Source organism: Taudactylus pleione, unplaced genomic scaffold (genome assembly GCF_031769625.1).
Source record: "Taudactylus pleione unplaced genomic scaffold, aTauple2 ptg000317l, whole genome shotgun sequence".
Classification (NCBI taxonomy): Eukaryota; Metazoa; Chordata; class Amphibia; order Anura; family Myobatrachidae; genus Taudactylus; species Taudactylus pleione.
In genome coordinates, this window is record NW_028284718.1 from 3,461,007 (window position 1) to 3,482,119 (window position 21,113).

A 21,113-nucleotide genomic window follows, 5' to 3' on the forward strand; every position below is an offset into this window, starting at 1 on the left:
TAGCATCAACTGAGTTTTGTTTTTGCCATACTCACAATAGAATTTGTACATACTTATGAATCTTGCCTTCATCATTTTTCAATTGCCTTTCTTCTATTTATGCATGATTTACACATAGCTTTTGACAAGTCTTGGGTTTTATCGATCAGACAAGTCCAAACTCTGTAGCCATTTTTAAATCTTGTCACTGCACTTTCCAAATAAGCACACAAAGAAAACTATTAATAGAATCCTACGGAAACATTTTAGTTGTTCTAAAAATAAGAGCATACTTATTGAAATTTCAACTGTATTGTGGATTATTAGGAAAACTGCAGGTTCCCTACTGTCTAGATAGCTTTGAATGTTTTAAAAGAATAGTCTCATTTTGAAACACAAAAAGTTCAAAAATGAAATTGCAAGGTTTTCTTTTGCCTTTCTTCTGTGTCTGGAAGCATGATTTGTACATTGCATATGACAAGTCTTTAGCTTCGTCCATGAGAGAAGTCCAAACTCTGTAGGCACTCACAAATCTTGTCCCTGCACTTTTCCTATATGCATACTTAGAAAACTATCTACTGGACCATAAGGAAATATTTTATTTATTTTACAAATTCACTTTTACATAAATGTGTATGGTGTTTTTAAAAACAAAAAGCTATTTTCTTTAAATCAATTGAAAAATCAATAGAAAAATGTTCAGGTAGGTGGCTTGTTGGTCTAGGGTTATGATTCTCGCTTAGGGTGCGAGAGGTCCCAGGTTCAAATCGTGATCGAACCCAAATTTTCAGATTCTTTGACATGGTTCCATTATCTTATTGAAGTCAATTTCCTGAGTAAATTCTTCAACTGAATATTATTTTTTAAAAACTCACAAAATAGATTGGATTTGCTTATTTGCACAATTGAATTTTGTTTTTTGTCAAACTGCTAAAATTATTTGTAATTACTTACCTGCACATAGCATGTGACATGTCTTGGGTTTTATCCATCAGAAAAACTCTGCTGGGCATCATAAAACTTTGCACAGCAATTTCCAAGCAAGTGTACTTAGAAAAATATTGACTATTAGGAAATATTTTATTTATGATAATATTTCCTCCTTGTATACATTAGTGACTGCTTTAAAAGAATACCATTTTCACATAAAAACAGTTAAGAAATCAAATAAAACATGCTTACTTGATGATTCTATGACTCTCACTTTGGGTGCGAGAGGTCCCAGGTTCAAATCCTGGACGAGCCCAACTTTTCAGATTTTTTGACATGGTTCCATTATCTTATTGATGTCAATTTCCTGAGTGAATTTCAACTGAATGTTGTTTTTTCAAAACTCTCAAAATAGATTGGATTTACTTATTTGCACAACTGAATTTCGTTTTTTGTCAAACTGCTAAAATTATTTGTAAGTACTTATCTGCACATAGCATGTGACATGTCTTGGGTTTTATCCATCAGAAAAATTCTGCTGGGCATTATAAAACTTTGTACAGCAATTTCCAAGCAAGTATACTTAGAAAAATATTGACTATTAGGAAATATTTTATTTATGCTAATATTTCCTCCTTGTATACATTAGTGACTGCTTTAAAAGAATACCACTTTCATATAAAATAGTTAAGAAATCAAATAAAACAGACTTATTTCTGTTGGCACATTGGTCTAGGGGTATGATTCTCGCTTTGGGTGCGAGAGGTCCCGGGTTCAAATCACGGACGAGCCCTCTATTTCTTTTGTACGGTGCATCTCATGGTTTATATATATCTGATTTTCTGAATTGGCTAAGTCAATAGCATCAACTGAGTTTTGTTTTTGCCATACTCCCAATAGAATTTGTACATACTTATGAATCTTGCCTTCATCATTTTTCAATTGCCTTTCTTCTATTTATGCATGATTTACACATAGCTTTTGACAAGTCTTGGGTTTTATCGATCAGACACGTCCAAACTCTGTAGCCATTTTTAAATCTTGTCACTGCACTTTCCAAATAAGCACACAAAGAAAACTATCAATAGAATCCTACGGAAACATTTTAGTTGTTCTAAAAATAAGAGCATACTTATTCAAATTTCAACTGTATTGTGGTATATTAGGAAAACTGCAGGTTCCCTACTGTCTAGATAGCTTTGAATGTTTTAAAAGAATAGTCTCATTTTGAAACACAAAAAGTTCAAAAATGAAATTGCAAGGTTTTCTTTTGCCTTTCTTCTGTGTCTGGAAGCATGATTTGTACATTGCATATGACAAGTCTTTAGCTTCGTCTATGAGAAAAGTCCAAACTCTGTAGGCACTCACAAATCTTGTCCCTGCACTTTTCCTATATGCATACTTAGAAAACTATCTACTGGACCATAAGGAAATATTTTATTTATTCTACAAATTCATTTTTACATAAATGTGTATGGTGTTTTTAAAAACAAAAAGCTATTTTCTTTAAATCAATTGAAAAACCAATAGAAAAATGTTCTGGTAGGTGGCTTGTTGGTCTAGGGTTATTATTCTTGCTTAGGATTCAAGAGGTCCCAGGTTCAAATTGTGGATGAGCCCAAATTTTCAGATTCTTTGACATGGACTTTTTGAAGTCAATTTCCAGAGTGAATTTCAACTGAATGTTGTTTTTTCAAAACTCTCAAAATATATTGGATTTACTTATTTGCAGAATTGAATTTTGTTTTTTGTCAAACTGCTAATATTATTTGTAAGTACTTATCTGCACATAGCATGGGACATGTCTTGGGTTTTATCCATCAGAAAAACTCTGCTGGGCATCATAAAACTTTGCACAGCAATTTCCAAGCAAGTGTACTTAGAAAAATATTGACTATTAGGAAATATTTTATTTATGATAATATTTCCTCCTTGTATACATTAGTGACTGCTTTAAAACAATACCATTTTCACATAAAAACAGTTAAGAAATCAAATAAAACATGCTTACTTGAAGATTCTATGACTCTCACTTTGGGTGCGAGAGGTCCCGGGTTCAAATCCCGGACAAGCCCAAATTTTTAGATTCTTTGACATGGTTCCATTATCTTATTGAAGTCAATTTCCAGAGTGAATTTCAACTGAATGTTGTTTTTTCAAAACTCTCAAAATAGATTGGATTTACTTATTTGCAGAAGTGAATTTTGTTTTTGTCAAACTGCTAAAATTATTTGCAAGCACTTATCTGCACATAGCATGTGACATGTCTTGGGTTTCATCCATCAGAAAAACTCTGCTGGGCATCATAAAACATTGCACAGCAATTTCCAAGCAAGTATACTTGACTATTAGGAAATATTTTATTTATTCTAATATTTCCACCTTGTATACATTAGTGACTGCTTTAAAATAATACAATTTTCACATAAAAACAGTTAAGAAATCAAATAAAACATGCTTACTTGATGACTCTATGATTCTCACTTTGGGTGCGAGAGGTCACGGGTTCAAATCCCGGATGAGCCCAAATTTTTAGATTCTTTGACATGGTTCCATTATCTTATTGAAGTCAATTTCCAGAGTGAATTTCAACTGAATGTTGTTTTTTCAAAACTCTCAAAATAGATTGGATTTACTTATTTGCAGAATTGAATTTTGTTTTTTGTCAAACTGCTAAAATTATTTGTAAGTACTTATCTGCACATAGCATATGACATGTCTTGGGTTTTATCCATCAGAAAAATTCTGCTGGGCATTATAAAACTTTGCACAGCAATTTCCAAGCAAGTATACTTAGAAAAGTATTGACTATTAGGAAATATTTTATTTATGCTAATATTTCCTCCTTGTATACATTAGTGACTGCTTTAAAAGAATACCATTTTCATATAAAATAGTTAAGAAATCAAATAAAACAGACTTATTTCATTTGGCACATTGGTCTAGGGGTATGATTCTCGCTTTGGGTGCGAGAGGTCCCGGGTTCAAATCACGGACGATCCCTCTATTTCTTTTTTACGGTGCATCTCATGGTTTATATATATCTGATTTTCTCAATTGGCTAAGTCAATAGTATCAACTGAGTTTTGTTTTTGCCATACTCCCAATAGAATTTGTACATACTTATGAATCTTGCCTTCATCATTTTTCAATTGCCTTTCTTCTATTTATGCATGATTTACACATAGCTTTTGACAAGTCTTGGGTTTTATCGATCAGACAAGTCCAAACTCTGTAGCCATTTTTAAATCTTGTCACTGCACTTTCCAAATAAGCACACAAAGAAAACTATCAATAGAATCCTACGGAAACATTTTAGTTGTTCTAAAAATAAGAGCATACTTATTCAAATTTCAACTGTATTGTGGTATATTAGGAAAACTGCAGGTTCCCTACTGTCTAGATAGCTTTGAATGTTTTAAAAGAATAGTCTCATTTTGAAACACAAAAAGTTCAAAAATGAAATTGCAAGGTTTTCTTTTGCCTTTCTTCTGTGTCTGGAAGCATGATTTGTACATTGCATATGACAAGTCTTTAGCTTCGTCCATGAGAAAAGTCCAAACTCTGTAGGCACTCACAAATCTTGTCCCTGCACTTTTCCTATATGCATACTTAGAAAACTATCTACTGGACCATAAGGAAATATTTTATTTATTCTACAAATTCATTTTTACATAAATGTGTATGGTGTTTTTAAAAACAAAAAGCTATTTTCTTTAAATCAATTGAAAAACCAATAGAAAAATGTTCTGGTAGGTGGCTTGTTGGTCTAGGGTTATGATTCTCGCTTAGGATGCGAGAGGTCCCAGGTTCAAATTGTGAACGAGCCCAAATTTTCAGATTCTTTGACATGGGCTTATTGAAGTCAAATTCCAGAGTGAATTTCAACTGAATGTTGTTTTTTCAAAACTCTCAAAATATATTGGATTTACTTATTTGCAGAATTGAATTTTGTTTTTTGTCAAACTGCTAATATTATTTGTAAATACTTACCTGCACATAGCATGTGACATGTCTTGGGTTTTATCCATCAGAAAAACTCTGCTGGGCATCATAAAACTTTGCACAGCAGTTTCCAAGCAAGTATACTTGACTATTAGGAAATATTTTATTTATTCTAATATTTCCACCTTGTATACATTAGTGACTGCTTTAAAATAATACAATTTTCACATAAAAACAGTTAAGAAATCAAATAAAACATGCTTACTTGATGACTCTATGATTCTCACTTTGGGTGCGAGAGGTCACGGGTTCAAATCCCGGATGAGCCCAAATTTTTAGATTCTTTGACATGGTTCCATTATCTTATTGAAGTCAATTTCCAGAGTGAATTTCAACTGAATGTTGTTTTTTCAAAACTCTCAAAATAGATTGGATTTACTTATTTGCAGAATTGAATTTTGTTTTTTGTCAAACTGCTAAAATTATTTCTAAGTACTTATCTGCACATAGCATGTGACATGTCTTGGGTTTTATCCATCAGAAAAATTCTGCTGGGCATTATAAAACTTTGCACAGCAATTTCCAAGCAAGTATACTTAGAAAAATATTGACTATTAGGAAATATTTTATTTATGCTAATATTTCCTCCTTGTATACATTAGTGACTGCTTTAGAAGAATACCATTTTCATATAAAATAGTTAAGAAATCAAATAAAACAGACTTATTTCAGTTGGCACATTGGTCTAGAGGTATGATTCTCGCTTTGGGTGCGAGAAGTCCCGGGTTCAAATCACAGACGAGCACTCTATTTCTTTTTTACGGTGCATCTCATGGTTTATATATATATGATTTTCTCAATTGGCTAAGTCAATAGTATCAACTGAGTTTTGTTTTTGCCATACTCCCAATAGAATTTGTACATACTTATGAATCTTGCCTTCATCATTTTTCAATTGCCTTTCTTCTATTTATGCATGATTTACACATAGCTTTTGACAAGTCTTGGGTTTTATCGATCAGACAAGTCCAAACTCTGTAGCCATTTTTTAATCTTGTCACTGCACTTTCCAAATAAGCACACAAAGAAAACTATCAATAGAATCCTACGGAAACATTTTAGTTGTTCTAAAAATAAATGCATACTTGTTCAAATTTCAACTGTATTGTGGTATATTAGGAAAGCTGCAGGTTCCCTACTGTCTAGATAGCTTTGAATGTTTTAAAAGAATAGTCTCATTTTGAAACACAAAAAGTTCAAAAATGAAATTGCAAGGTTTTCTTTTGCCTTTCTTCTGTGTCTGGAAGCATGATTTGTACATTGCATATGACAAGTCTTTAGCTTCGTCCATGAGAGAAGTCCAAACTCTGTAGGCACTCACAAATCTTGTCCCTGCACTTTTCCTATATGCATACTTAGAAAACTATCTACTGGACCATAAGGAAATATTTTATTTATTTTACAAATTCATTTTTACATAAATGTGTATGGTGTTTTTAAAAACAAAAAGCTATTTTCTTTAAATCAATTGAAAAATCAATAGAAAAATGTTCAGGTAGGTGGCTTGTTGGTCTAGGGTTATGATTCTCGCTTAGGGTGCGAGAGGTCCCAGGTTCAAATCGTGATCGAACCCAAATTTTCAGATTCTTTGACATGGTTCCATTATCTTATTGAAGTCAATTTCCTGAGTAAATTCTTCAACTGAATATTATTTGTTAAAAACTCACAAAATAGATTGGATTTGCTTATTTGCACAATTGAATTTTGTTTTTTGTCAAACTGCTAAAATTATTTGTTATTACTTACCTGCACATAGCATGTGACATGTCTTGGGTTTTATCCATCAGAATAACTCTGCTGGGCATCATAAAACTTTGCACAGCAATTTCCAAGCAAGTGTACTTAGAAAAATATTGACTATTAGGAAATATTTTATTTATGATAATATTTCCTCCTTGTATAAATTAGTGACTGCTTTAAAAGAATACCATTTTCACATAAAAACAGTTAAGAAATCAAATAAAACATGCTTACTTGATGATTCTATGACTCTCACTTTGGGTGCGAGAGGTCCCTGGTTCAAATCCTGGACGAGCCCAACTTTTCAGATTTTTTGACATGGTTCCATTATCTTATTGAAGTCAATTTCCTGAGTGAATTTCAACTGAATGTTGTTTTTTAAAAACTCTCAAAATAGATTGGATTTACTTATTTGCACAATTGAATTTCGTTTTTTGTCAAACTGCTAAAATTATTTGTAAGTACTTATCTGCACATAGCATGTGACATGTCTTGGGTTTTATCCATCAGAAAAACTCTGCTGGGCAACATAAAACTTTGTACAGCAATTTCCAAGCAAGTATACTTAGAAAAATATTGACTATTAGGAAATATTTTATTTATGCTAATATTTCCTCCTTGTATACATTAGTGACTGCTTTAAAAGAATACCATTTTCAAATAAAATAGTTAAGAAATCAAATAAACCACACTTATTTCAGTTGGCTCGTTGGTCTAGGGGTATGATTCTCGCTTTGGGTGCGAGAGGTCCCGGGTTCAAATCCCAGACGAGCCCTCTATTTCTTTTGTACAGTACATCTCATGGTTTATATATATCTGATTTTCTCAATTGGCTAAGTCAATAGCATCAACTGAGTTTTGTTTTTGCCATACTCCCAATAGAATTTGTACATACTTATGAATCTTGCCTTCATCATTTTTCAATTGCCTCTCTTCTATTTATGCATGATTTACACATAGCTTTTGACAAGTCTTGGGTTTTATCGATCAGCAAAAGTCCAAACTCTGTAGCCATTTTTAAATCTTGTCACTGCACTTTCCAAATAAGCACACAAAGAAAACTATCAATAGAATCTTACGGAAACATTTTAGTTGTTCTAAAAATAAGAGCATACTTATTCAAATTTCAACTGTATTGTGGTATATTAGGAAAACTGCAGGTTCCCTACTGTCTAGGTAGCTTTGAATGTTTTAAAAGAATAGTCTCATTTTGAAACACAAAAAGTTCAAAAATGAAATTGCAAGGTTTTCTTTTGCCTTTCTTCTGTGTCTGGAAGCATGATTTGTACATTGCATATGACAAGTCTTTAGCTTCGTCCATGAGAGAAGTCCAAACTCTGTAGGCACTCACAAATCTTGTCCCTGCACTTTTCCTATATGCATACTTAGAAAACTATCTACTGGACCATAAGGAAATATTTTATTTATTCTACAAATTCATTTTTACATAAATGTATATGGTGTTTTTAAAAACAAAAAGCTATTTTCTTTAAATCAATTGAAAAATCAATAGAAAAATGTTCAGGTAGGTGGCTTGTTGGTCTAGGGTTATGATTCTCGCTTAGGGTGTGAGAGGTCCCGGGTTCAAATCATGGACGAGGCCAAATTTTCAGATTCTTTGACATAGTTCCATTATCTTATTGAAGTCAATTTCCTGAGTAAAATCTTCAACTGAATATTATTTTTTAAAAACTCACAAAATAGATTGGATTTACTTATTTGCACAATTGAATTTTGTTTTTTGTCAAACTGCTAAAATTATTTGTAATTACTTACCTGCACATAGCATGTGACATGTCTTGGGTTTTATCCATCAGAAAAACTCTGCTGGGCATCATAAAACTTTGCACAGCAATTTCCAAGCAAGTATACTTAGAAAAATTTTGACTATTAGGAAATATTTTATTTATGATAATATTTCCTCCTTGTATACATTAGTGACTGCTTTAAAAGAATACCATTTTCACATAAAAACAGTTAAGAAATCAAATAAAACATGCTTACTTGATGATTCTATGACTCTCACTTTGGGAGCGAGAGGTCCCGGGTTCAAATCCTCGACGAGCCCAACTTTTCAGATTTTTTTACATGGTTCCATTATCTTATTGAAGTCAATTTCCTGAGTGAATTTCAACTGAATGTTGTTTTTTAAAAACTCTCAAAATAGATTGGATTTACTTATTTGCACAATTGAATTTCGTTTTTTGTCAAACTGCTAAAATTATTTGTAAGTACTTATCTGCACATAGCATGTGACATGTCTTGGGTTTTATCCATCAGAAAAACTCTGCAGGCATCATAAAACTTTGCACAGCAATTTCCAAGCAAGTATACTTCGAAAAATATTTACTATTAGGAAATATTTCATTTATTCTAATATTTCCACCTTGTATACATTAGTGACTCCTTTAAAATAATACAATTTTCACATAAAAACAGTTAAGAAATCAAATAAAACATGCTTACTTGATGACTCTATGATTCTCACTTTGGGTGCAAGAGGTCACGGGTTCAAATCCCGGACAAGCCCAAATTTTTAGATACTTTGACATGGTTCCATTATCTTATTGAAGTCAATTTCCAGAGTGAATTTCAACTGAATTTTGTTTTTTCAAAACTCTCAAAATCGATTGGATTTACTTATTTGCAGAATTGAATTTTGATTTTTGTCAAACTGCTAAAATTATTTGTAAGTACTTATCTGCACATAGCATGTGACATGTCTTGGGTTTTATCCATCAGAAAAACTCTGCTGGGCATCATAAAACTTTGCACAGCAATTTCCAAGCAAGTATACTTAGAAAAATATTGACTATTAGGAAACATTTTATTTATGCTAATATTTCCTCCTTGTATACATTAGTGACTGCTTTAAAAGAATACCATTTTCACATAAAAACAGTTAAGAAATCAAATAAACCACACTTATTTCAGTTGGCTCGTTGGTCTAGGGGTATGATTCTCGCTTTGGGTGCGAGAGGTCCCGGGTTCAAATCCCGGATGAGCCCTCTATTTCTTTTGTACAGTACATCTCATGGTTTATATATATCTGATTTTCTCAATTGGCTAAGTCAATAGCATCAACTGAGTTTTGTTTTTGCCATACTCCCAATAGAATTTGTACATACTTATGAATCTTGCCTTCATCATTTTTCAATTGCCTTTCTTCTATTTATGCATGATTTACACATAGCTTTTGACAAGTCTTGGGTTTTATCGATCAGACAAGTCCAAACTCTGTAGCCATTTTTAAATCTTGTCACTGCACTTTCCAAATAAGCACACAAAGAAAACTATCAATAGAATCTTACGGAAACATTTTAGTTGTTCTAAAAATAAGAGCATACTTATTCAAATTTCAACTGTATTGTGGTATATTAGGAAAACTGCAGGTTCCCTACTGTCTAGATAGCTTTGAATGTTTTAAAAGAATAGTCTCATTTTGAAACACAAAAAGTTCAAAAATGAAAGTGCAAGGTTTTCTTTTGCCTTTCTTCTGTGTCTGGAAGCATGATTTGTACATTGCATATGACAAGTCTTTAGCTTCGTCCATGAGAGAAGTCCAAACTCTGTAGGCCCTTACAAATCTTGTCCCTGCACTTTTCCTATATGCATACTTAGAAAACTATCTACTGGACCATAAGGAAATATTTTATTTATTCTACAAATTCATTTTTACATAAATGTATATGGTGTTTTTAAAAACAAAAAGCTATTTTCTTTAAATCAATTGAAAAATCAATAGAAAAATGTTCAGGTAGGTGGCTTGTTGGTCTAGGGTTATGATTCTCGCTTAGGGTGTGAGAGGTCCCGGGTTCAAATCATGGACGAGGCCAAATTTTCAGATTCTTTGACATAGTTCCATTATCTTATTGAAGTCAATTTCCTGAGTAAAATCTTCAACTGAATATTATTTTTTAAAAACTCACAAAATAGATTGGATTTACTTATTTGCACAATTGAATTTTGTTTTTTGTCAAACTGCTAAAATTATTTGTAATTACTTACCTGCACATAGCATGTGACATGTCTTGGGTTTTATCCATCAGAAAAACTCTGCTGGGCATCATAAAACTTTGCACAGCAATTTCCAAGCAAGTATACTTAGAAAAATTTTGACTATTAGGAAATATTTTATTTATGATAATATTTCCTCCTTGTATACATTAGTGACTGCTTTAAAAGAATACCATTTTCACATAAAAACAGTTAAGAAATCAAATAAAACATGCTTACTTGATGATTCTATGACTCTCACTTTGGGTGCGAGAGGTCCCGGGTTCAAATCCTCGACGAGCCCAACTTTTCAGATTTTTTTACATGGTTCCATTATCTTATTGAAGTCAATTTCCTGAGTGAATTTCAACTGAATGTTGTTTTTTAAAAACTCTCAAAATAGATTGGATTTACTTATTTGCACAATTGAATTTCGTTTTTTGTCAAACTGCTAAAATTATTTGTAAGTACTTATCTGCACATAGCATGTGACATGTCTTGGGTTTTATCCATCAGAAAAACTCTGCAGGCATCATAAAACTTTGCACAGCAATTTCCAAGCAAGTATACTTCGAAAAATATTTACTATTAGGAAATATTTCATTTATTCTAATATTTCCACCTTGTATACATTAGTGACTACTTTAAAATAATACAATTTTCACATATAAACAGTTAAGAAATCAAATAAAACATGCTTACTTGATGACTCTATGATTCTCACTTTGGGTGCAAGAGGTCACGGGTTCAAATCCCGGACAAGCCCAAATTTTTAGATACTTTGACATGGTTCCATTATCTTATTGAAGTCAATTTCCAGAGTGAATTTCAACTGAATTTTGTTTTTTCAAAACTCTCAAAATCGATTGGATTTACTTATTTGCAGAATTGAATTTTGATTTTTGTCAAACTGCTAAAATTATTTGTAAGTACTTATCTGCACATAGCATGTGACATGTCTTGGGTTTTATCCATCAGAAAAACTCTGCTGGGCATCATAAAACTTTGTACAGCAATTTCCAAGCAAGTATACTTAGAAAAATATTGACTATTAGGAAATATTTTATTTATGCTAATATTTCCTCCTTGTATACATTAGTGACTGCTTTAAAAGAATACCATTTTCACATAGAAACAGTTAAGAAATCAAATAAACCACACTTATTTCAGTTGGCTCGTTGGTCTAGGGGTATGATTCTCGCTTTGGGTGCGAGAGGTCCCGGGTTCAAATCCCAGACGAGCCCTCTATTTCTTTTGTACAGTACATCTCATGGTTTATATATATCTGATTTTCTCAATTGGCTAAGTCAATAGCATCAACTGAGTTTTGTTTTTGCCATACTCCCAATAGAATTTGTACATACTTATGAATCTTGCCTTCATCATTTTTCAATTGCCTCTCTTCTATTTATGCATGATTTACACATAGCTTTTGACAAGTCTTTGGTTTTATCGATCAGACAAGTCCAAACTCTGTAGCCATTTTTAAATCTTGTCACTGCACTTTCCAAATAAGCACACAAAGAAAACTATCAATAGAATCTTACGGAAACATTTTAGTTGTTCTAAAAATAAGAGCATACTTATTCAAATTTCAACTGTATTGTGGTATATTAGGAAAACTGCAGGTTCCCTACTGTCTAGATAGCTTTGAATGTTTTAAAAGAATAGTCTCATTTTGAAACACAAAAAGTTCAAAAATGAAAGTGCAAGGTTTTCTTTTGCCTTTCTTCTGTGTCTGGAAGCATGATTTGTACATTGCATATGACAAGTCTTTAGCTTCGTCCATGAGAGAAGTCCAAACTCTGTAGGCCCTTACAAATCTTGTCCCTGCACTTTTCCTATATGCATACTTAGAAAACTATCTACTGGACCATAAGGAAATATTTTATTTATTCTACAAATTCATTTTTACATAAATGTATATGGTGTTTTTAAAAACAAAAAGCTATTTTCTTTAAATCAATTGAAAAATCAATAGAAAAATGGTCAGGTAGGTGGCTTGTTGGTCTAGGGTTATGATTCTCGCTTAGGGTGTGAGAGGTCCCAGGTTCAAATCGTGGATGAGCCCAAATTTTCAAATTCTTTGACATAGTTCCATTATCTTATTGAAGTCAATTTCCTGAGTAAAATCTTCAACTGAATATTATTTTTTAAAAACTCACAAAATAGATTGGATTTACTTATTTGCACAATTGAATTTTGTTTTTTGTCAAACTGCTAAAATTATTTGTAATTACTTACCTGCACATAGCATGTGACATGTCTTGGGTTTTATCCATCAGAAAAACTCTGCTGGGCATCATAAAACTTTGCACAGCAATTTCCAAGCAGGTATACTTAGAAAAATATTGACTATTAGGAAATATTTTATTTATGATAATAATTCCTCCTTTTATACATTAGTGACTGCTTTAAAATAATACAATTTTCACATAAAAACAGTTAAGAAATCAAATAAAATGTGCTTACTTGATGATTCTATGACTCTCACTTTGGGTGCGAGAGGTCTCTGGTTCAAATCCTGGACGAGCCCAACTTTTCAGATTCTTTGACATGGTTCCATTATCTTATTGAAGTCAATTTCCTGAGTGAATTTCAACTGAATGTTGTTTTTTCAAAACTCTCAAAATAGATTGGATTTACTTATTTGCACAATTGAATTTTGTTTTTTGCCAAACTGCTAAAATTATTTGTAAGTACTTATCTGCACATAGCATGTGATATGTCTTGGGTTTTATCCATCAGAAAAACTCTGCTGGGCATCATAAAACTTTGCACAGCAATTTCCAAGCAAGTATACTTAGAAAAATATTGACAATTAGGAAATATTTTATTTATTGTAATATTTCCACCTTGTATACATTAGTGACTGCTTTAAAATAATACAATTTTCACATAAAAACAGTTAAGAAATCAAATTAAACATGCTTACTTGATGACTCTATGATTCTCACTTTGGGTGCAAGAGGTCACGGGTTCAAATCCCGGACGAGCCCAAATTTTTAGATACTTTGACATGGTTCCATTATCTTATTGAATTCAATTTCCAGAGTGAATTTCAACTGAATTTTGTTTTTTCAAAACTCTCAAAATAGATTGGATTCACATATTTGCAGAATTGAATTTTGTTTTTTGTCAAACTGCTAAAATTATTTGTAAGTACTTATCTGCACATAGCATGTGACATGTCTTGGGTTTTATCCATCAGAAAAACTCTGCTGGGCATCATAAAACTTTGTACAGCAATTTCCAAGCAAGTATACTTAGAAAAATATTGACTATTAGGAAATATTTTATTTATGCTAATATTTCCTCATTGTATACATTAGTGACTGCTTTAAAAGAATACCATTTTCACATAAAATAGTTAAGAAATCAAATAAAACAGACTTATTTCAGTTGGTTCGTTGGTCTAGGGGTATGATTCTCGCTTTGGGTGCGAGAGGTCCCGGGTTCTTTTGTTTGGTACATCTCATGGTTTATATATATCTGATTTTCTCAATTGGCTAAGTCAATAGCATCAATTGAGGTTTGTTTTTGCCATACTCCCAATAGAATTTGTACATACTTATGAATCTTGCCTTCATCATTTTCAATTGCCTTTCTTCTATTTATGCATGATTTACACATAGCTTTTGACAAGTCTTGGGTTTTATCGATCAGACAAGTCCAAACTCTGTAGCCATTTTTAAATCTTGTCACTACACTTTCCAAATAAGCACACAAAGAAAACTATCAATAGAATCTTACGGAAACATTTTAGTTGTTCTAAAAATAAGAGCATACTTATTCAAATTTCAACTGTATTGTGGTATATTAGGAAAACTGCAGGTTCCCTACTGTCTAGATAGCTTTGAATGTTTTAAAAGAATAGTCTCATTTTGAAACACAAAAAGTTCAAAAATGAAAGTGCAAGGTTTTTTTTGCCTTTCTTCTGTGTCTGGAAGCATGATTTGTACATTGCATATGACAAGTCTTTAGCTTCGTCCATGAGAGAAGTCCAAACTCTGTAGGCACTCACAAATCTTGTCCCTGCACTTTTCCTATATGCATACTTAGAAAACTATCTACTGGACCATAAAGAAATATTTTATTTATTCTACAAATTCATTTTTACATAAATGTATATGGTGTTTTTAAAAACAAAAAGCTATTTTCTTTAAATCAATTGAAAAATCAATAGAAAAATGGTCAGGTAGGTGGCTTGTTGGTCTAGGGTTGTGATTCTCGCTTAGGGTTGCGAGAGGTCCCAGGTTCAAATCGTGGACAAGCCCAAATTTTCAGATTCTTTGACATGGTTCCATTATCTTATTGAAGTCAATTTCCTGAGTGAATTTCAACTGAATTTTGTTTTTTCAAAACTCTCAAAATAGATTGGATTTACTTATTTGCAGAATTGATTTTTGTTTTATGTCAAACTGCTAATATTATTTGTAAGTACTTATCTGCACATAGCATGTGACATGTCTTGGGTTTTATCCATCAGAAAAACTCTGCTGGGCATCATAAAACTTTGCACAGCAATTTCCAAGCAGGTATACTTAGAAAAATATTGACTATTAGGAAATATTTTATTTATGATAATATTTCCTCCTTTTATACATTAGTGACTGCTTTAAAAGAATACCATTTTCACATAAAAACAGTTAAGAAATCAAATAAAATGTGCTTACTTGATGATTCTATGACTCTCACTTTGGGTGCGAGAGGTCCCGCGTTCAAATCCTGGACGAGCCCAACTTTTCAGATTCTTTGACATGGTTCCATTATCTTATTGAAGTCAATTTCCTGAGTGAATTTCAACTGAATGTTGTTTTTTCAAAACTCTCAAAATAGATTGGATTTACTTATTTGCACAATTGAATTTTGTTTTTTGTCAAACTGCTAAAATTATTTGTAAGTACTTATCTGCACATAGCATGTGACATGTCTTGGGTTTTATCCATCAGAAAAACTCTGCAGGCATCATAAAACTTTGCACAGCAATTTCCAAGCAAGTATACTTCGAAAAATATTTACTATTAGGAAATATTTCATTTATTCTAATATTTCCACCTTGTATACATTAGTGACTACTTTAAAATAATACAATTTTCACATAAAAACAGTTAAGAAATCAAATTAAACATGCTTACTTGATGACTCTATGATTCTCACTTTGGGTGCAAGAGGTCACGGGTTCAAATCCCTGACAAGCCCAAATTTTTAGATACTTTGACATGGTTCCATTATCTTATTGAAGTCAATTTCCAGAGTGAATTTCAACTGAATTTTGTTTTTTCAAAACTCTCAAAATAGATTGGATTTACTTATTTGCAGAATTGAATTTTGATTTTTGTCAAACTGCTAAAATTATTTGTAAGTACTTATCTGCACATAGCATGTGACATGTCTTGGGTTTTATCCATCAGAAAAACTCTGCTGGGCATCATAAAACTTTGTACAGCAATTTCCAAGCAAGTATACTTAGAAAAATATTGACTATTAGGAAATATTTTATTTATGCTAATATTTCCTCCTTGTATACATTAGTGACTGCTTTAAAAGAATACCATTTTCACATAGAAACAGTTAAGAAATCAAATAAACCACACTTATTTCAGTTGGCTCGTTGGTCTAGGGGTATGATTCTCGCTTTGGGTGCGAGAGGTCCCGGGTTCAAATCCCGGACGAGCCCTCTATTTCTTTTGTACAGTACATCTCATGGTTTATATATATCTGATTTTCTCAATTGGCTAAGTCAATAGCATCAACTGAGTTTTGTTTTTGCCATACTCCAAATAGAATTTGTACATACTTATGAATCTTGCCTTCATCATTTTTCAATTGCCTCTCTTCTATTTATGCATGATTTACACATAGCTTTTGACAAGTCTTGGGTTTTATCGATCAGACAAGTCCAAACTCTGTAGCCATTTTTAAATCTTGTCACTGCACTTTCCAAATAAGCACACAAAGAAAACTATCAATAGAATCTTACGGAAACATTTTAGTTGTTCTAAAAATAAGAGCATACTTATTCAAATTTCAACTGTATTGTGGTATATTAGGAAAACTGCAGGTTCCCTACTGTCTAGATAGCTTTGAATGTTTTAAAAGAATAGTCTCATTTTGAAACACAAAAAGTTCAAAAATGAAAGTGCAAGGTTTTCTTTTGCCTTTCTTCTGTGTCTGGAAGCATGATTTGTACATTGCATATGACAAGTCTTTAGCTTCGTCCATGAGAGAAGTCCAAACTCTGTAGGCACTCACAAATCTTGTCCCTGCACTTTTCCTATATGCATACTTAGAAAACTATCTACTGGACCATAAGGAAATATTTTATTTATTCTACAAATTCATTTTTACATAAATGTATATGGTGTTTTTAAAAACAAAAAGCTATTTTCTTTAAATCAATTGAAAAATCAATGGAAAAATGGTCAGGTAGGTGGCTTGTTGGTCTAGTGTTATGATTCTCGCTTAGGGTTGTGAGAGGTCCCAGGTTCAAATCGTGGACGAGCCCAAATTTTCAGATTCTTTGACATGGTTCCATTATCTTATTGAAGTCAATTTCCTGAGTGAATTTCAACTGAATTTTGTTTTTTCAAAACTCTCAAAATAGATTGGATTTACTTATTTGCAGAATTGAATTTTGTTTTATGTCAAACTGCTAATATTATTTGTAAGTACTTATCTGCACATAGCATGTGACATGTCTTGGGTTTTATCCATCAGAAAAACTCTGCTGGGCATCATAAAACTTTGCACAGCAATTTCCAAGCAGGTATAATTAGAAAAATATTGACTATTAGGAAATATTTTATTTATGAAAATATTTCCTCCTTTTATACATTAGTGACTGCTTTAAAAGAATACAATTTTCACATAAAAACAGTTAAGAAATCAAATAAAATGTGCTTACTTGATGATTCTATGACTCTCACTTTGGGTGCGAGAGGTCCCGGGTTCAAATCCTGGACGAGCCCAACTTTTCAGATTCTTTGACATGGTTCCATTATCTTATTGAAGTCAATTTCCTGAGTGAATTTCAACTGAATGTTGTTTTTTCAAAACTCTCAAAATAGATTGGATTTACTTATTTGCACAATTGAATTTTGTTTTTTGTCAAACTGCTAAAATTATTTGTAAGTACTTATCTGCACATAGCATGTGACATGTCTTGGGTTTTATCCATCAGAAAAACTCTGCAGGCATCATAAAACTTTGCACAGCAATTTCCAAGCAAGTATACTTTGAAAAATATTGACTATTAGGAAATATTTCATTTATTCTAATATTTCCACCTTGTATACATTAGTGACTACTTTAAAATAATACAATTTTCACATAAAAACAGTTAAGAAATCAAATTAAACATGCTTACTTGATGACTCTATGATTCTCACTTTGGGTGCAAGAGGTCACGGGTTCAAATCCCGGACAAGCCCAAATTTTTAGATACTTTGACATGGTTCCATTATCTTATTGAAGTCAATTTCCAGAGTGAATTTCAACTGAATTTTGATTTTTCAAAACTCTCAAAATAGATTGGATTTACTTATTTGCAGAATTGAATTTTGATTTTTGTCAAACTGCTAAAATTATTTGTAAGTACTTATCTGCACATAGCATGTGACATGTCTTGGGTTTTATCCATCAGAAAAACTCTGCTGGGCATCATAAAACTTTGAACAGCAATTTCCAAGCAAGTATACTTAGAAAAATATTGACTATTAGGAAATATTTTATTTATGCTAATATTTCCTCCTTGTATACATTAGTGACTGCTTTAAAAGAATACCATTTTCACATAAAATAGTTAAGAAATCAAATAAACCACCCTTATTTCAGTTGGTTCGTTGGTCTAGGGGTATGATTCTCGCTTTGGGTGCGAGAGGTCCCGGGTTCAAATCCCGGACGAGCCCTCTATTTCTTTTGTACAGTACATCTCATGGTTTATATATATCTGATTTTCTCAATTGGCTAAGTCAATAGCATCAACTGAGTTTTGTTTTTGCCATACTCCCAATAGAATTTGTACTTACTTATGAATCTTGCCTTCATCATTTTTCAATTGCCTCTCTTCTATTTATGCATGATTTACACATAGCTTTTGACAAGTCTTGGGTTTTATCGATCAGACAAGTCCAAACTCTGTAGCCATTTTTAAATCTTGTCACTGCACTTTCCAAATAAGCACACAAAGAAAACTATCAATAGAATCTCACGGAAACATTTTAGTTGTTCTAAAAATAAGAGCATACTTATTCAAATTTCAACTGTATTGTGGTATATTAGGAAAACTGCAGGTTCCCTACTGTCTAGATAGCTTTGAATGTTTTAAAAGTTTAGTCTCATTTTGAAACACAAAAAGTTCAAAAATGAAAGTGCAAGGTTTTCTTTTGCCTTTCTTCTGTGTCTGGAAGCATGATTTGTACATTGCATATGACAAGTCTTTAGCTTCGTCCATGAGAGAAGTCCAAACTCTGTAGGCACTCACAAATCTTGTCCCTGCACTTTTCCTATATGCATACTTAGAAAACTATCTACTGGACCATAAGGAAATATTTTATTTATTCTACAAATTCATTTTTACATAAATGTATATGGTGTTTTTAAAAACAAAAAGCTATTTTCTTTAAATCAATTGAAAAATCAATAGAAAAATGGTCAGGTAGGTGGCTTGTTGGTCTAGGGTTATGATTCTCGCTTAGGGTTGCGAGAGGTCCCAGGTTCAAATCGTGGACGAGCCCAAATTTTCAGATTCTTTGACATGGTTCCATTATCTTATTGAAGTCAATTTCCTGAGTGAATTTCAACTGAATTTTGTTTTTTCAAAACTCTCAAAATAGATTGGATTTACTTATTTGCAGAATTGAATTTTGTTTTATGTCAAACTGCTAATATTATTTGTAAGTACTTATCTGCACATAGCATGTGACATGTCTTGGGTTTTATCCATCAGAAAAACTCTGCTGGGCATCATAAAACTTTGCACAGCAATTTCCAAGCAGGTATACTTAGAAAAATATTGACTATTAGGAAATATTTTATTTATGATAATATTTCCTCCTTTTATACATTAGTGACTGCTTTAAAAGAATACAATTTTCACATAAAAACAGTTAAGAAATCAAATGAAATGTGCTTACTTGATGATTCTATGACTCTCACTTTGGGTGCGAGAGGTCCCGGGTTCAAATCCTGGACGAGCCCAACTTTTCAGATTCTTTGACATGGTTCCATTATCTTATTGAAGTCAATTTCCTGAGTGAATTTCAACTGAATGTTGTTTTTTCAAAACTCTCAAAATAGATTGGATTTACTTATTTGCACAATTGAATTTTGTTTTTTGTCAAACTGCTAAAATTATTTGTAAGTACTTATCTGCACATAGCATGTGACATGTCTTGGGTTTTATCCATCAGAAAAACTCTGCAGGCATCATAAAACTTTGCACAGCAATTTCCAAGCAAGTATACTTCGAAAAATATTTACTATTAGGAAATATTTCATTTATTCTAATATTTCCACCTTGTATACATTAGTGACTACTTTAAAATAATACAATTTTCACATAAAAACAGTTAAGAAATCAAATTAAACATGCTTACTTGATGACTCTATGATTCTCACTTTGGGTGCAAGAGGTCACGGGTTCAAATCCCGGACAAGCCCAAATTTTTAGATACTTTGACATGGTTCCATTATCTTATTGAAGTCAATTTCCAGAGTGAATTTCAACTGAATTTTGTTTTTTCAAAACTCTCAAAATAGATTGGATTTACTTATTTGCAGAATTGAATTTTGATTTTTGTCAAACTGCTAAAATTATTTGTAAGTACTTATCTGCACATAGCATGTGACATGTCTTGGGTTTTATCCATCAGAAAAACTCTGCTGGGCATCATAAAACTTTGTACAGCAATTTCCAAGCAAGTATACTTAGAAAAATATTGACTATTAGGAAATATTTTATTTATGCTAATATTTCCTCCTTGTATACATTAGTGACTGCTTTAAAAGAATACCATTTTCACATAAAATAGTTAAGAAATCAAATAAACCACCCTTATTTCAGTTGGCTCGTTGGTCTAGGGGTATGATTCTCGCTTTGGGTGCGAGAGGTCCCGGGTTCAAATCCCGGACGAGCCCTCTATTTCTTTTGTACAGTACATCTCATGGTTTATATATATCTGATTTTCTCAATTGGCTAAGTCAATAGCATCAACTGAGTTTTGTTTTTGCCATACTCCCAATAGAATTTGTACATACTTATGAATCTTGCCTTCATCATTTTTCAATTGCCTCTCTTCTATTTATGCATGATTTACACATAGCTTTTGACAAGTCTTGGGTTTTATCGATCAGACAAGTCCAAACTCTGTAGCCTTTTTTAAATCTTGTCATTGCACTTTCCAAATAAGCACACAAAGAAAACTATCAATAGAATCTTACGGAAACATTTTAGTTGTTCT

The 21,113-nt window shown here is 32.2% G+C and overlaps 6 non-coding genes across 6 annotated transcripts; all 6 read left to right on the plus strand.

Moving 5' to 3' along the window:
- Positions 1-7,357: 7,357 nt before the first annotated feature.
- On the plus strand, positions 7,358-7,429 carry TRNAP-UGG (transfer RNA proline (anticodon UGG)). Its single transcript has one exon. It is a non-coding gene; the product is annotated as a tRNA-Pro (tRNA).
- A 2,161-nt stretch (positions 7,430-9,590) lies between these two features.
- On the plus strand, positions 9,591-9,662 carry TRNAP-UGG (transfer RNA proline (anticodon UGG)). Its single transcript has one exon. It is a non-coding gene; the product is annotated as a tRNA-Pro (tRNA).
- Positions 9,663-11,822: 2,160 nt separating this feature from the next.
- Positions 11,823-11,894, plus strand: TRNAP-UGG (transfer RNA proline (anticodon UGG)). Its single transcript has one exon. It is a non-coding gene; the product is annotated as a tRNA-Pro (tRNA).
- Positions 11,895-16,258: 4,364 nt separating this feature from the next.
- TRNAP-UGG (transfer RNA proline (anticodon UGG)) lies at positions 16,259-16,330 on the plus strand. Its single transcript has one exon. It is a non-coding gene; the product is annotated as a tRNA-Pro (tRNA).
- A 2,158-nt stretch (positions 16,331-18,488) lies between these two features.
- TRNAP-UGG (transfer RNA proline (anticodon UGG)) lies at positions 18,489-18,560 on the plus strand. The gene has a single exon. It is a non-coding gene; the product is annotated as a tRNA-Pro (tRNA).
- Positions 18,561-20,718: 2,158 nt separating this feature from the next.
- Positions 20,719-20,790, plus strand: TRNAP-UGG (transfer RNA proline (anticodon UGG)). The gene has a single exon. It is a non-coding gene; the product is annotated as a tRNA-Pro (tRNA).
- The last annotated feature ends 323 nt before the right edge of the window (positions 20,791-21,113 follow it).